Here is a 14,834-nt window from a genome sequence, read left to right on the forward strand (position 1 = left end):
GGGCGTGTTTACACAGTGGTGAAGGGAGGGGACGGTGCCTGAGGTGACGTGTGCAAACACGCCCTGTGGCACGTTTTAAGTTGGGGAAATAATTCCCTTTCAATCCTGAGGGACACTGGGGGCCAACTAGCCCACCAGGTGCTTCCAGTAAGCGCCACTGCTCTGCGTTGCATAGAGGTGGTCCAGGCCGTGCCACTTTTTACACCTCTCTGCAACGCAGCTCTGTGGTGCTTACTGGAGGTACCTAGTGGTCTAGTTGGACCCTAGGGACCCTCAGGATTCAAGGGGACTTAATCTCCCAACTTAAAATGGCCACAGGGCGTGTTTACACAGTGGGGAAGGGAGGGGACGGGGCCTGAGGTGACGTGTGCAAACACGCCCTGTGGCGCGTTTTAAAAGGTAGTTTAAATCCCCTGCCCTGTTATATACTAGGGGCTTACAGAGGACGTCATGCTAATCACAGGGGGACCCCAACGCATAGTGTTCCCTAGCGTATGTAGGTGTTTTCACTGTATTCTGAGTGTCTTTTAACATAGCACTGGCTCTAGCACTGGTTAGTCAGACTCAGTTACCACCAGTATCCGTCAGAAAAAGTTGAGGGTACAGGATGATTTTGCAACAACTCTTCTTTCTGCTCTTCTGTTTGTTCTTTCTGCACGTTATCCTTCTTCCTGCACTTTTCTTCGTCTTTGAGGACTTCTGTTGCTTCTTTCTGCATTTCTTTTTTTTCTTTCTGTGTTTTTTCTTCTTTCTTCACATGTCCTATCTCTGTAGGCATAGTTAGAAATTAACATGAAAAAAACCTTTTGAAATTCACTGAAACAACCATAGGTTTCAGGCACGTTATAGTTAGGAATTAGCATTTAAAAAACCTTAGAAATTCACGGAAAAAACCATAGGTTTCAGGGGCGTTATAGTTAGCTGGACTTTTCACTCGTACAAAACCATTGAAATTCCCCCATTATAGTTAGTTCAGCTAACTATAACTTGCGCGCCCTCAATGCACTGCTGATGACGTAACATATTACATCACTCATGACATGGTCAGTGACATCACTCATGACATCACTGATGACATCTCAAATGACATTATTGATGACATCACTGATGACATCATCCTTGTGATAGAGTGGCAGACCTCCTCTCCCCCTAATATAACCTTTGATACACACATTCAAAAATAGAAACTAACATTTTCAAAACAATGGACATACCAATACAAGTTACAACACCCTATTCAGTAATTCTAAGATCCACATACACATCCACTCATTCACCAACAGTCCTAAACCGTCACTCATATCTGTACTCACTCATCATATGTACTCATACACCTATACATCCTGTTACACAACGCCACTCATCCATAGAGTTACTCACACACATAGTCACTCATGCTAATAAAGAATCAAACATCCATTTACTTGCATATACAGTTATACACACACACCACCACACTTACTTCTACAGAAACTTACACATACTTAGTCTTTTAAACAATCACTTATAGAAACACATACTTGTTCATACAGGAACTCTTTCAATCTCTCACTCTCACATATACTCACTTATATACACCAATAGTCACATATACTAGTTTAAAACATATGTAGTTACTCATAAAGACACTATTGAGACAGTCATTCACTCACTAACACACCCATGCACACACTCATCCACCCATACAGTCCTGCACACATGCTGTCTTCAACACATACAAACAGTGAGTCACTCATTCATGCACCTATGCACTACGTAATACCCCCCACCGAACCATACAGACACTCAGACAGTCATACTGATACTCAAAAAACCAACTAATAACTTATATAGACACTCATGTAGCTACTCACCAACCCATGCAGCCACTTATACACAAAGTGAGAGACTGATACAGATATTTGCATATTTGAACATTACTCACTAAGCCATGTATTCACTAAGGTGCACTTAATCAGTCAGTTATACAATCAATTTTTCAAAAACAAATCATCCATTTAGACACTTATATACCCATTTATTCTTCCATCGACCTTGAGATATACATATATAAAACATATGTAATTTTCAGAAAAACACACATTCACTGGATGATGTCATCAGTGATGTCATTTGAGATGTCATCAGTGATGTCATGAGTGATGTCACTGACCATTTCATGAGTGATGTAATATGTTACGTCATCAGCAGTGCCTTGCGGGCGCGCGAGTTATAGTTAGCTGAACTAACTATAACGGGGGAATTTCAATGGTTATATATATATAATCCAAATAACTCAACCCCTGCGAGGGGTGGCGCGAAACCGGCGGTTGTCTCCGCCGGTTTCGCGCCTCCACTCGCAGGGCTTGAACTTCAGAAGGAGTTTTTTGGATTATATGAAAATGAGAAGTTCGCCGCCGTTCTGAGGAGGAAGTAACACTATTATGAGGAAGCCCGCACCACAAACGGACTGACCGCACGCTATCCCAGGGAGGGATACACTGTGCAGGTAAGAAGAACTTTTGTCCTTTAGTAGGGTGTGTATGGGCTCTGGACAGTAATATGTGTATACTCAAGATGAGGCTGAACGTTTATGTGCATTCCAGCATTTATACAAAGTGAGAGCAATAACAATAACTGTTGCCTTGCTAATGAGCTACTGAGCAACTTAACGATAACGTTATCGTTCGTTCTAGCATCTAGTCTCTGTCAGCGGCAAGGGGAACTCTTCATGTGAAAGAGGGAGCAATTAGCAATCGAGGACCAGGAGTATTTCAGCAGGGATCTTGCTAGATTCCTAAGATTAAGCATGGAAGAAGAGAGAGAAAGGAGAGAGGCAGCACAGACTCTCTGCGCAAGGTCGCCGGGTATAGGATGCTCCTTACCAATGGTGAAACCGATTGAAAAAACAGTCATGGATACGTTGAGAAGATTAAAAAAACTACACAAACAGGAGATATCTAAATGGTGGGAAGCCACGTCGCTTCAAGATTATATCGACAAGGCGATGGTACCCCGAGGTCTAAGGATTTATATAACTCCATCCTATGAATCACCGGACCCTCAGATGTTAGTAGACTGGTCAGCTAATTCCGCAAGCAGTTCCAGGAATATGCTGGAAATCTTGGTGAAATATGCATGGTCTGATAGGGAGAACATCAAGAAAGAAATTGAACAGATCAGAGACAGTCTTAATACACATGCAGAACAAGAATTAATTATGAAATACCTAGAGGAAATTAAAAAACTTCTAAAATCAATGGAAGATGACATAAAAAGAAGGAAACAACGAAAATTACACAGAGACTGTGGTAGGATCCTGACACACAGTAAAAACTACGATCACTTGTATGATACTAACAGTATTCAGACAAAGACCAAGTCGGGAGAACTACGGAAGCAACAGGATGATGAAGTAGCCAGTACAAGTGAAACGAATACTGATGTATCAGTAACAACAAGGTCATCGGTCAGGAGGGGATAATACCACACGTCCCAAAACAACTTTTTTAGAAGAATACCGGCTCATGAAGAAGAGCCGGCAGACAACGAGGTCAACATCCAGAACAAATCTAAGAGAGGATTCCCCTATACCAGAGGAAGAGGTGGAAGAGGAATAGACAAAGGAAACAAGAAAGAAAACGCTGTGGAGTATATGGGAAAAAGACAGACACGCTCCAAGAAGAACTATTGATGGAAGATGAAATGGTAAACCAAACAATTGTCAATTTGACAACTAAAACTTTGAGCAATAAAGATAAATGTACTTTATGCCTGGGACTCTCTTTCTGTCCAGTAGTTCCAATGAACTACGTGGACAGTAAGATTGATGTCTTCAAGTTTTGTAGAAAATTCAAACTGAAAAAGTGGCATAAATTAAAACCAGTAAAAAGTAGAGAATATCAACATTTGGAACGTTCTACCTATGAAGAAGATCAAACAATTGGTGAACATTGACAACATTGACACTTTTCAAGAACTTGTTGGCAATGATTTTTTAAAGTTTAGACAGAAAAATTGGTTCAAAAAAATGAGAAGTTTTAAACATAACCTCACAAATGCTCAAAGAATAGCTATTAATGAATTAGCTGCAGATGAAAATATAGTGGTGAGACCCGCTGATAAAGGGGGAAATATTGTTATTTTAACGGAAGCAATGTATATAGCTGAGGCCATACGCCAACTAAATGATAACACCACATATATACATTCAACTCGAATAGAATACAATAATAGCATCACAAACATTTGGGAGAAATTGAATGAATGGAAAGACAAAGGGCTGATAGAATGGGAAGAGTTTTGTTTCCTTAAAATAGATTACCCAATTCTTCCTGTTATGTACCTTCTTCCCAAAATACACAAAACAGAGAGAACCCACCGGGAAGACCCATAATCTCTTCAAGAGGTGGTGTTCTTGAAAATATCTCCCGATACGTTGATCATTTCTTGAGAGATTTTGTTTCCACCTTACCTTCATATGTAAGAGATACCAAAGACTTCCTTAGCAAAATTGACAGTTTTGAATGGAGGGATGATTATATATTATTGACCCTAGACATCAATTCACTTTACACGGTGATAGACCATGAAGAGGGAATACAGGCATGTGCACGTTTTTTAAAACGTAGGAATATCAGATTTCTGGGACATACAAACATGATTTTGGACATGATCAGTTTTTGCCTTTGCAATAATTTTTTTATGTTCAACGATGACATGTACAAACAAACACACGGAACCGCGATGGGTACATGCTTTGCGCCCAGTTTTGCCAATCTTTTCATGGGAGCATGGGAAGAGGACAACAGAATTCATATTCATTTTCACAGTGCCTTTACCAAGGTCAAGTTGTGTCTCAGGTATATTGATGACATTTTTGTCATTTGGCAGGGAGAAGAAGGCGATCTACAGGATTTCATTGATGCCTTAAACAAAAATGAGAGAAACCTCACATTAACGAGCACAATCAGCAGAAGGGAGGTAGAATACTTGGATACAAGGGTACAAGTAGTGGATAACAAAATTCGGACCATTCTGTATCGTAAAAGTACAGCAGGCAATACTTTGCTCCATGCTCTGAGCAGCCACCCGGATAATTTGAAATGGAGTATACCATACGGGGAGCTGCTCAGAGCCAAAAGGAATTGCAGTACCATAAATGATTATCAGAATGAAGAGAAAGTGATGATCAAAAGATTCAAAGAAAGAGGGTACCCATCTTGGGTCCTTAAAAGAGCAATCGAGAAAGTAACAAACATTGACAGAGGCAAGATGTTGGGAGATACTTCAAAGATGCCCACTGCTAATGATGAAGAATTAAATGAAACGCGCATGATTCTCACATACAATGGCAATTCCAATCGAATAAGGAAGGCCATCACACAAAATTGGAATATATTGAAAAGTAATTCTGTAATAGGAGAGGGTTTGCCAGATAGACCAAGCATAACCTATAGGAGAGGACACAATCCAAGAGACCTCCTTATACACAGTGTTGTGACAGCAAATGTGAGTAACAGGGGCATTGACCTGCAGGGTTTCTTCCCATGCGGCCATTGCAAGGCCTGTGGCAATAGCCGGATGGTCAAAGAATTTTGGAATACCAGTACCAACACCATGGTCCGCATTAAGCAGTTTTTAACATGTAATAGCACATTCGTTATATATGTTTTGGAATGCCCATGCAAGTTAAGATACGTGGGCAGTACAACACATATGGCAAAAAAACGCATTATGGAACACATGAGGGCAATCACGTATTTAGACAAACAATATCCCATTGCCTGTAATTTTGAAAGATACCATTTTTCAGATTGTACCACACTCTCCTACTATGTTATAGAACAGGTTTTACCTAACAAAAGAGGGGGAAATCAGACTTTGAGACTTAGGCAACGAGAATCTAGACATATTATTGGTATGTGTACTAGATTCCCCAGTGGACATAATCTGGATGAGGAAATGGCAATCCACCTGCAATCACATTAATTGCTATATTCTGTTTCTTAACTGCATGATTTTAGAATACTATTTTAGAATACCATCTATAATATTTACTGTAAAGTTATATTCCATAACTTATACTTTTTATATTTCTCTCTCACAGGAGGAATAGGAAGGGATCATGTCCCAAGCCAGTGGCAACGGGATCCCTACCCTTTTCTTCGTACATCTTCCAGCTACTTTTCAAGATACAGATAAGACTTTTTCACTTTGATTTCATGATTTTTTTCACTTTGGTTGTTGTATTTGAAGGAGTATGTAGGATGATACACAGGGGGTGAGCAAGACATTAAGCTAGTTAAGAGGACTCTTCCATCATTTGAAGATTATGTCCATAGTTTTAAAGTTACAGTAACTTTCATTTTATGGAGCCATACTGTGCCTTATCAGGTACTACATAGCAGGCATCTTAGCGAGACATCCCCCTATTCGGGAATTCTATTCACATTCATATATACTTTGATTGGTATCCCCGGGTTGAGCACATAAAAAACCTACCCACTATTTGGGTTAAGTGAAACCTAATCACGCATATGAAAGCACTGCCATTGTTATGATGTACTACCCGTACCATGATACTTTGCGGGCAAAATATATACGATAACCATTTGGGAAAGATTAGATACATTTAGTTTATGCTCGCATTTCCTATTAATGAATACATTCGTTATTGTAAGTCTGTTTGGTTGCAGTATCCCACAAGGGATTACTATGGTACACATGTTTCTGCGAATATAACGCGATGATACAGACTGTTAATTAATGTGAATTGATTTGATGTGTCAACATGTAATGGACTAACGTCAGGAGCTGCATGTGATGAACTATAAGTATTACTATGTGCTTATTAGACACAGTACCACACTACAAAAGGGCTCCCAAGAAAATAGACACTCAGTTACAATACAATGTGTTAGTCCTTTTACACTGTTTATGGCTAAAACACGGAAGAGTATGTAATGCTTTATTGTTTGCAGTATCGCTGTGTGAACAAGCCCGTTTCTGGGTGAAACGTGTCACGGCGGGTTTATGATGTGAATAAACCCCCTTTTGCTGTTATACTCCTGTGGCTCCTTGGTGTGTCTTTGGCCCGAGTGCGTGACTGGAACTCTGTTTCTATTGTATGTATGTATGTATGTATATATATATTCACTGAAAAAACCATAGGTTTCACACACGTTATAGTTACGAATTAGCATTTAAAAAACCTTGCAAATTCACTTAAAAAACCATAGGTTTCACACATGTTATAGTTAGCTGGACATTTCACTCGTAAAAAACCAATGAAATTCCCCCGTTATAGTTAGTGCAGGCAACTATAACTCACGCGACCGCAATCCTCTGCTGATGACGTCAGATATTACATCACTGTATTTAGACACTTATTTACCCATGTCTTCTTCCATTAATCTTTAGCTATACATATATTACAAATATTTATTTTTCATAAAGACACATATGTCATCAGTGATGTAATATCTGACGTCATCAGCAGAGGATTGCGGTCGCGTGAGTTATAGTTGCCTGCACTAACTATAACGGGGGAATTTCATTGGTTTTTTACGAGTGAAATGTTCAGCTAACTATAACATGTGTGAAACCTATGGTTTTTTAAGTGAATTTGCAAGGTTTTTTAAATGCTAATTCGTAACTATAACGTGTGTGAAACCTATGGTTTTTTCAGTGAATTTGTACGGTTTTTTAAATGCTAAGTTATGTATTTATTAATTATTTTTTTTCAGGTTTTCCACCGTGCGCACCGTGTGCGCACCGTGCGCTTTGCACACCGAGCACCCACGGTAAGCCGTGCATGCGATTTAAAAAAAAATAAAATTGTTTTTTTCTCCCTTGGGGGTCCTTCTGTGACCCCCTGACCAAGGCTAGGGGGTCAGGAACTGTCCACTCTGCCCCCTTTTCACGTTCTCCACCTTTTTTTTTCACCCCCTCAGACTGCGAGAGACAAAATGGCGGCCGACACTTCCTGGTTTCGACCAATTCGAATGTTTACCGACATCTAACAACCAATCAGAATTGCGCTCGCGCACGGCAGGGTGAGTGCACAGTGCGCGCACTGTGCATGCGTATAGATATTGATATGCTTTTAAATGCTATTTTCTCAGAAAATACTGAACACATTTACACCAGACCTGCAAAAGGCACTTCCTTGACCTTATTTCTACCTCTCTACCAAATTTCACGTAATTCTGTTCAGCCGTTCGGGCTGTAGCTGTGACTAAATGTCCTACGGAAAAATGCATTAGGAAAACGCGTTTTGGGACCCCCCCTTTTTGTGTAGCAGGATGTGGATGATTCGTGTAGCAGGCGCCGAGAAAAAAGGGGAGTCCCAAAACGTGTTTTCCCCATGCAATTTTCCATAGGACCTTAAGCCGCAGCTACAGCCCGAACTGCTGAATGGAATTACACCAAATTTGGCAGAAAGGTAGTCCTCAGTTCAGACTCATGCAGTTTGTTTAAATGGTGTAAATCCGTTCAGTAGTTCCTGAGAAAATCAAAAGTAAAATCACATATATCTGGGCGGAGCCTAACCAATACATCTCATCGTGAGATCTGATTGGCTGTCAGCACTTCATCCAAGAAATGTTGGAAGCCATCTTGGGACCAATATACATGATAGCACCTCATTAAAAAGCATTGCAGTTAATAGAAGGTTTTAAGACTTTAGTTACATTATTAATCATTTGTTGATGGTACCATACTCATTTTAGGAATTGTGGTATGTTCTAAGGTGATTTTACCATGTGAAAAAACCTTCTGCTGGGATATCATGAATCATGTTTGAGAGAAAACTATTTTCTCATGCTTTTCCCACAGAGGTTTGGAAGGTGATCTATAAGCTAAACTGAGAGCATATTTTCTGTAAATTCACATTATCTTTCTCAGTCATGCAAGAATGAAGTCTGACATTCTCAGTAAACCATGTACATCCAATAAGGGCAGAGACTGTCAGTTGATTCCTTTGTGTTCTACTGCAGCTTTCCAGTGTGTTCCAAAGAACAACTAGAGCGCTAACTGTCCTACTTATGATAAACGTATGGCACACCTGAATCCATCTTGATTGGAATAAAGTGGTAACACTTAAAACATTTAATTTGCAAAGAAACAAAATGAGGGGGTTCATTTTGCCATAGAAATTTTGATTAGACTTCTCAAATCCTCTTCTATTTCATTAAAAAATTCTGACATGCAGACTGAAACATGCACTTTGAATACCAGTCCAGCAGCAGACTTCCCTGGTGAGCAGTAGCTTTACTACAGTGATCTAATGAGCAACTAGAGTGCTACCATTCAGAATTTATGGCAAATGTGTGACACATCTGAATGCCTTCTTGATGGAACCAAAGTAAACAAGCATTGGAAATGCAATAGGTCTCGCCCTCGTTTAAGTTAAAGCAATTCTGTTTGTGGCTTTTTAGCTTCGCTTTTATTAGTGTTTTTCAAACTTTCATGTACATATCATGCATATGTATGCATATATGTATATATTTATGTATGCATGCATTTATATTTGTATTTATATAGATATGCAGATTATATATATATGTTTATATGTATGTATATATATACACATACATATATATAAATGCATATGCATATATATATATGTGCATATGTGTGCGTGCAGAGAGAGGTAGAGAGGTAGAGGTAGAGAGGTAGAGGTAGAGAGGTAGAGGTGTAGAGGTAGATGTGTAGAGGTAGAGGTGTAGAGGTAGAGGTAGAGAGGTAGAGGTAGAGAGGTAGAGGGGTACAGAGTGAGTAATAGAGAGTAGAGAGTGAGTAGTAGAGAGTAGTAGAGAGTAGTAGAGAGAGTAGCAGAGTAGTAGAGAGAGTAGCAGAGAGTAGTTGAGAGAATAGCAGAGAGTGAGTAGTAGAGTGAGTAGTAGAGTGAGTAGTAGAGAGTGAGTAGTAGAGAGTGAGTAGTAGAGAGTAGTAGAGAGTGAGTAGTAGAGATTAGTAGAGCGGAGTAGTAGAGATTAGTAGAGCAGAGTAGTAGAGATTAGTAGAGCGGAGTAGTAGAGAGGAGTAGTAGAGAGAGTAGTAGAGAGAGAGTAGTAGAGTAGTAGAGATGGAGTAGTAGAGAGGAAGTAGTAGAGAGTAGTAGAGAGTGAGAAGTAGAGAGAGTAAGAGAGAGTGAGTAGTAGAGAGTAGTTGAGAGTGAGTAGTGGAGAGTGAGTAGTGGAGAGTGAGTAGTGGAGAGTGAGTAGTAGAGTGAGTACTAGAGAGTAGTAGAGAGCGAGTAGTAGAGAGCAAGTAGTAGAGAGTGTGTAGTAGAGAGTAGTAGAGAGTGAGTAGTAGAGTGAGTCGTAGAGAGTAGTGGAGAGCGAGCAGTAGAGAGTAGTAGAGAGTGAGTAGTAGAGAGTAGTAGAGAGTGAGTAGTAAAGAGTGAGTAGTAGAGTGAGAGTAGTAGAGTGAGAGTAGTAGAGAGTGAGTAGTAGAGAGTAGTGTAAAGAGAGTAGTAGAGAGTAGTAGAGAGTGAGTAGTAGAGAGTAGTAGAGAGAATAGCAGAGAGTGAGTAGTAGAGAGTAGTAGAGTGAGTAGTAGGGAATGAGTTGTAGAGAGTGAGTAGTAGAGAGTAGTAGAGAGTGAGTAGTAGAGTAGTAGAGAGTGAGTAGTAGAGAGTGAGTAGCAGAGAGAGAGTGAGTAGAGAGTGAGTAGAGAGTGAGTGAGTAGAGAGTAGTAGAGAGTGAGTAGTAGAGTGAATAGTAGAGAGTAGTAGAGAGTGAGTAGTAGAGAGTGAGTAGTAGAGCATGAGTAGTAGAGTGCTTAGTAGAGAGTGAGTAGTAGAGTAGTAGAGAGTGAGTAGTAGAGAGTGAGTAGTAGAGAGTAGTGGGGTAATAGAGTGAGTAGTAGAGAGTAGTAGAGAGTGAGTAGAGAGTGAGTAGTAGAGAGTAGTAGAAAGTGAGTAGTAGAGAGTAGTAGAGAGCGAGTAGTAGAGAGCAAGTAGTAGAGAGTGTGTAGTAGAGAGTGAGTAGTAGAGAGTAGTTGAGAGTGAGTAGTGGAGAGTGAGTAGTAGAGAGTAGTTGAGAGTGAGTAGTGGAGAGTGAGTAGTGGAGAGTGAGTAGTGGAGAGTGAGTAGTAGATAATGAGTAGTAGAGAAGAGAGTGAGTAGTAGAGAGTAGTTGAGAGTGAGTAGTTGAGAGTGAGTAGTGGAGAGTGAGTAGTGGAGAGTGAGTAGTAGATAATGAGTAGTAGATAATGAGTAGTAGAGAGTGAGTAGTAGAGAGTGAGTAGTAGAGAGTGAGTAGCAGAGTAGTAGAGTGAGTGGTAGAGAGTAGTAGACAGTAGTAGAGTGAGTAGGAGAAAATAGTAGAAACTGAGTAGTAGAGAGAGTAGTAGAGAGTAGTAGAGTAGTAGAGAGTGAGTAGTAGAGAGTGAGTAGTAGAGAGTAAGTATTAGAGAGTGAGTAGTGGAGAGTGAGTAGTAGAGAGTAGTCGAGAGCGTGTAGTCGAGAGCGTGTAGTCGAGAGTGAGTAGTAGAGAGTGAGTAGTAGAGAGTGAGTAGTAGAGTGAGAGTAGTAGAGTGAGAGTAGTAGAGTGAGAGTAGTAGAGAGTGAGTAGTAGAGAGTTGTGTAAAGAGAGTAGTAGAGAGTAGTAGAAAGTGAGTAGTAGAGAGTGAGTAGTAGAGAGTGAGTAGTAGAGAGTGAGTTGTAGAGAGTAGTAGAGAGTAGTAGAGAGTGAGTAGTAGAGTAGTAGAGAGTGAGTGGTAGAGAGTAGTAGAGAGTAGTAGAGAGTGAGTAGTAGAGAGTAGTAGAGAGTAGTAGAGTGAGTAGTAGAGAGTGAGTAGTAGAGAGTGAGTAGTAGAGAGTAGTAGAGAGTAGTAGAGAGTGAGTAGTAGAGTGAGTAGTAGAGTGAGTAGTAGAGAGTAGTAGAGAGAGAGTGTTGGACCCATATCCTTAGGTAGCTTGGCTCAGGCCCACAGGCTTTTCTCCCAACATAGCGACTCGTGCTTGCCACACACCCAGCTCACAACTTAACGCCACACCACTTAAAAAGGACACTACACTGATTAAATTTAAGGTTTACTAGAAGTCTTTATCTCTTCTTCCCAAACTTGGTTACCCAATTTCAACTTTAAAATGAAACATTTCATTACATCACAGGATGAACGCCTCCCTTTATTTCGGGATAAAACATGGCATTACAAATCAGGATAAACTTTTCATCACATTTCAAAATAAACACTTCGTTACCTTTCGGGTTGAACATTTCGCTACATTTCAGGATCACCCATTTCCTTATATTTCTGGATAAAACATTTCATTACGTTTCACAATAAACCATTTCATCATATTTCAAGATAAACCATTTCATTACGTTTCACAATAAACCTTTTCCTTATATTTCAAGATAAACCATTTCATTACGTGTCACAATAACAGTCCCTTCGAGATAACTCTAGCACAGCAGATCTGTAGACCCTCTAGGTGATCCCACCCGGCGCCTTGACTCTGGAGGGATTGTTAGCCTCCTCACAGACGGCGCTCTGAAGAGCACTCACCCATTACGCCATTCAGATTATCCCCTGGTCTAAACGGGGTTCTCCTGACAGCTGGGCTCACTAACTGCTGGCAGCCGACTTGTTACATTCAGGCAAGCTTCTTGTAGGTTACTTTAGTACCGCGCTACCATCCCTGTTTGGCAGTACACCTAGGCTCCCGCTGGTACAAGAGCTCGCCCTGTTATCCAATACCCTCAGTCACACACTTGGTTGTGCCGAGGTGCCGATAATTACAGCTGGCCCCTGGCTTCCCCACGGAACAACAACCGGTTCAAATGGGTCCCCCTCAGGCCTTCAAACATACTTTTCAGTACCGAGTCCTCTCCCCTTTTCCCTCGGGTTATGGGCCCAGCTTACTGTTCACACTTGTGGTCCTCCTCTTGGGAGGTTCACCGATGCCGGGGGGGGTACGTTCCCCCACTTCGTGGAACGGAGCTTGCTGACTAATCCAAGAAAAAGGAATCCTCTCTACGAGGGGGGGGGGCCTGCGCACACCCTCTGGCCACCTCCCACCAGGGATTCCTATGGTGTGCTCTCCCCTCGCTGACGGCAGCCCCTCTCCTCCACTACTGCTGGGAGGCGCTTCCACCGAAACCAGGCACAGTGCGTCTTGCGGGGGCGCGGCCTCTGCTCACGTCCGGCAACAGTGGGGCGGCGCTAGGCCCCTCGCACATGATGAGGACAGCGGCTTCACAGCCTCCCTTCTCGCCCTTCCGGAGTGATGCTCTCCTCAAGCCGACGGACGCGTCGCTCACTCGCCTAACACACACCTGGGGCCAATCCCTCACCTCAGGCCTCCCGGCGACAGCGACTCCTGCCAAAGGACCCTAGGTAACCTCTCGAACTCGGGGGAGGGGTGGCGGCCAGGGTTTCAAGACGGGTCTTGTGGAGGGGGGGTGAAGTAACGGGTGCCGGTTTTCACACTGGAACGGTGGCGGAGGACAGCTTGACTCTTGGGGCTTAGGAGCGACCCCCTCTCCTCTCTGTCAGAGAGGGTGGCAACACCAGGCCAGTCCGGAAATCCCAGTCAACAACGGAATTGAGAGTAAATGGCCTCAGGCGATGGCTCTCTCCCAGAACCAAGAGGTCAAGGGTTCACTCCTCCTCGAGGCCTCTCTCAATACGAGTGTCTCAAGTCACTGGCGGCACTCAGGGACCGGTCAAAAGGTTGGGGGTGATGTCACTGGCGAGGGGAACCGTGCAGACCCTGAGACCTGTCAATCCCTGACCAGTGCAGCCACCTCCCCACTCAGGTGCCTTACTCCTGGCTAACCGGCCGCTCAGCTCTACTCTAAAATGGCCGCCCTCCTGTCACCTCTATTTATCACCTTGGGCCTGACTTGCCAGAGGGGCCCAGAAGGTTCCGGAACCTCTCATGGCAGTCATAGTCCAGGTGCTGAGGTGACAGTTGGAGCCACCATTTTGTGATCTAACCTCCCTTATCTAGTTTCCTCAGTGGAGCACCTTGCGCCTCTCCCTCAGGTAGTGAGGATGAGGCGCCCAGAACCTCTACATCAGCACCCAAAAAGTTGGTAGTAGACAAAAAAAATGAGAAGGGCCAGGGACAAAAAAATAATAATAAGGAGGGAACTGCCAAAGGGCTGACAGGTCTAACACATGTCCCCCCCAGCTGAAAGTGGGGAGAGCTACCCAACCCCTTGGGAGTCCTCTTCACTAAGGCGGAAATACCTGGATAGACCGTCAGCATTGGCGTGGTCCACTCCTGGGCGATGTTCCACCCTAAAGTCCATTCCCTGTAGGGAGATGGACCACCTCAATAGCTTGGGATTCTCGCCCCTCATTTGCATCAGCCACCTGAGGGGCCGGTGGTCGGTCTGAACCAGGAAGTGCAAGCCAAACAGGTATGGCCGCAGCTTCTTCAGAGCCCATACCACTGCAAAAGCCTCCCTCTCAATTGCACTCCACCTCTGTTCCCGGGGGAGTAGTCTCCTAGACAGGAAAACCACTGGTTGGTCTAGACCCTCGTCATTAATTTGCGACAGCACTGCCCCGATGCCATGCTCCGACGCATCTGTTTGGACGATGAACTCCTTGGAGAAGTCAGGGACCCTGAGAACAGGTGCCGCACACATTGCCTTTTTCAAGGTGTCAAAGGCTTGTTGACATCCCTCGGTCCAGATTACCCGTCGAGGGTGCTTTTTAGAAGTGAGTTCAGTCAAGGGGGCCATGATAGTACCGTATCCCTTGACGAAGCGTCCGTAGTAGCCAGTGAGGCCCAGGAAGGCTCGGACCTCTGTCTGAGTCTTGGGGGGTTCCCAGGCCATGATGGTTTCGATCTTGGCCTGGAGGGGTTGCACCTTGCCCCGACCCAC

The sequence above is a fragment of the Triturus cristatus genome, chromosome 1_1, assembly GCF_964204655.1.
Source record: "Triturus cristatus chromosome 1_1, aTriCri1.1, whole genome shotgun sequence".
In the NCBI taxonomy this organism is placed as follows: domain Eukaryota; kingdom Metazoa; phylum Chordata; class Amphibia; order Caudata; family Salamandridae; genus Triturus; species Triturus cristatus.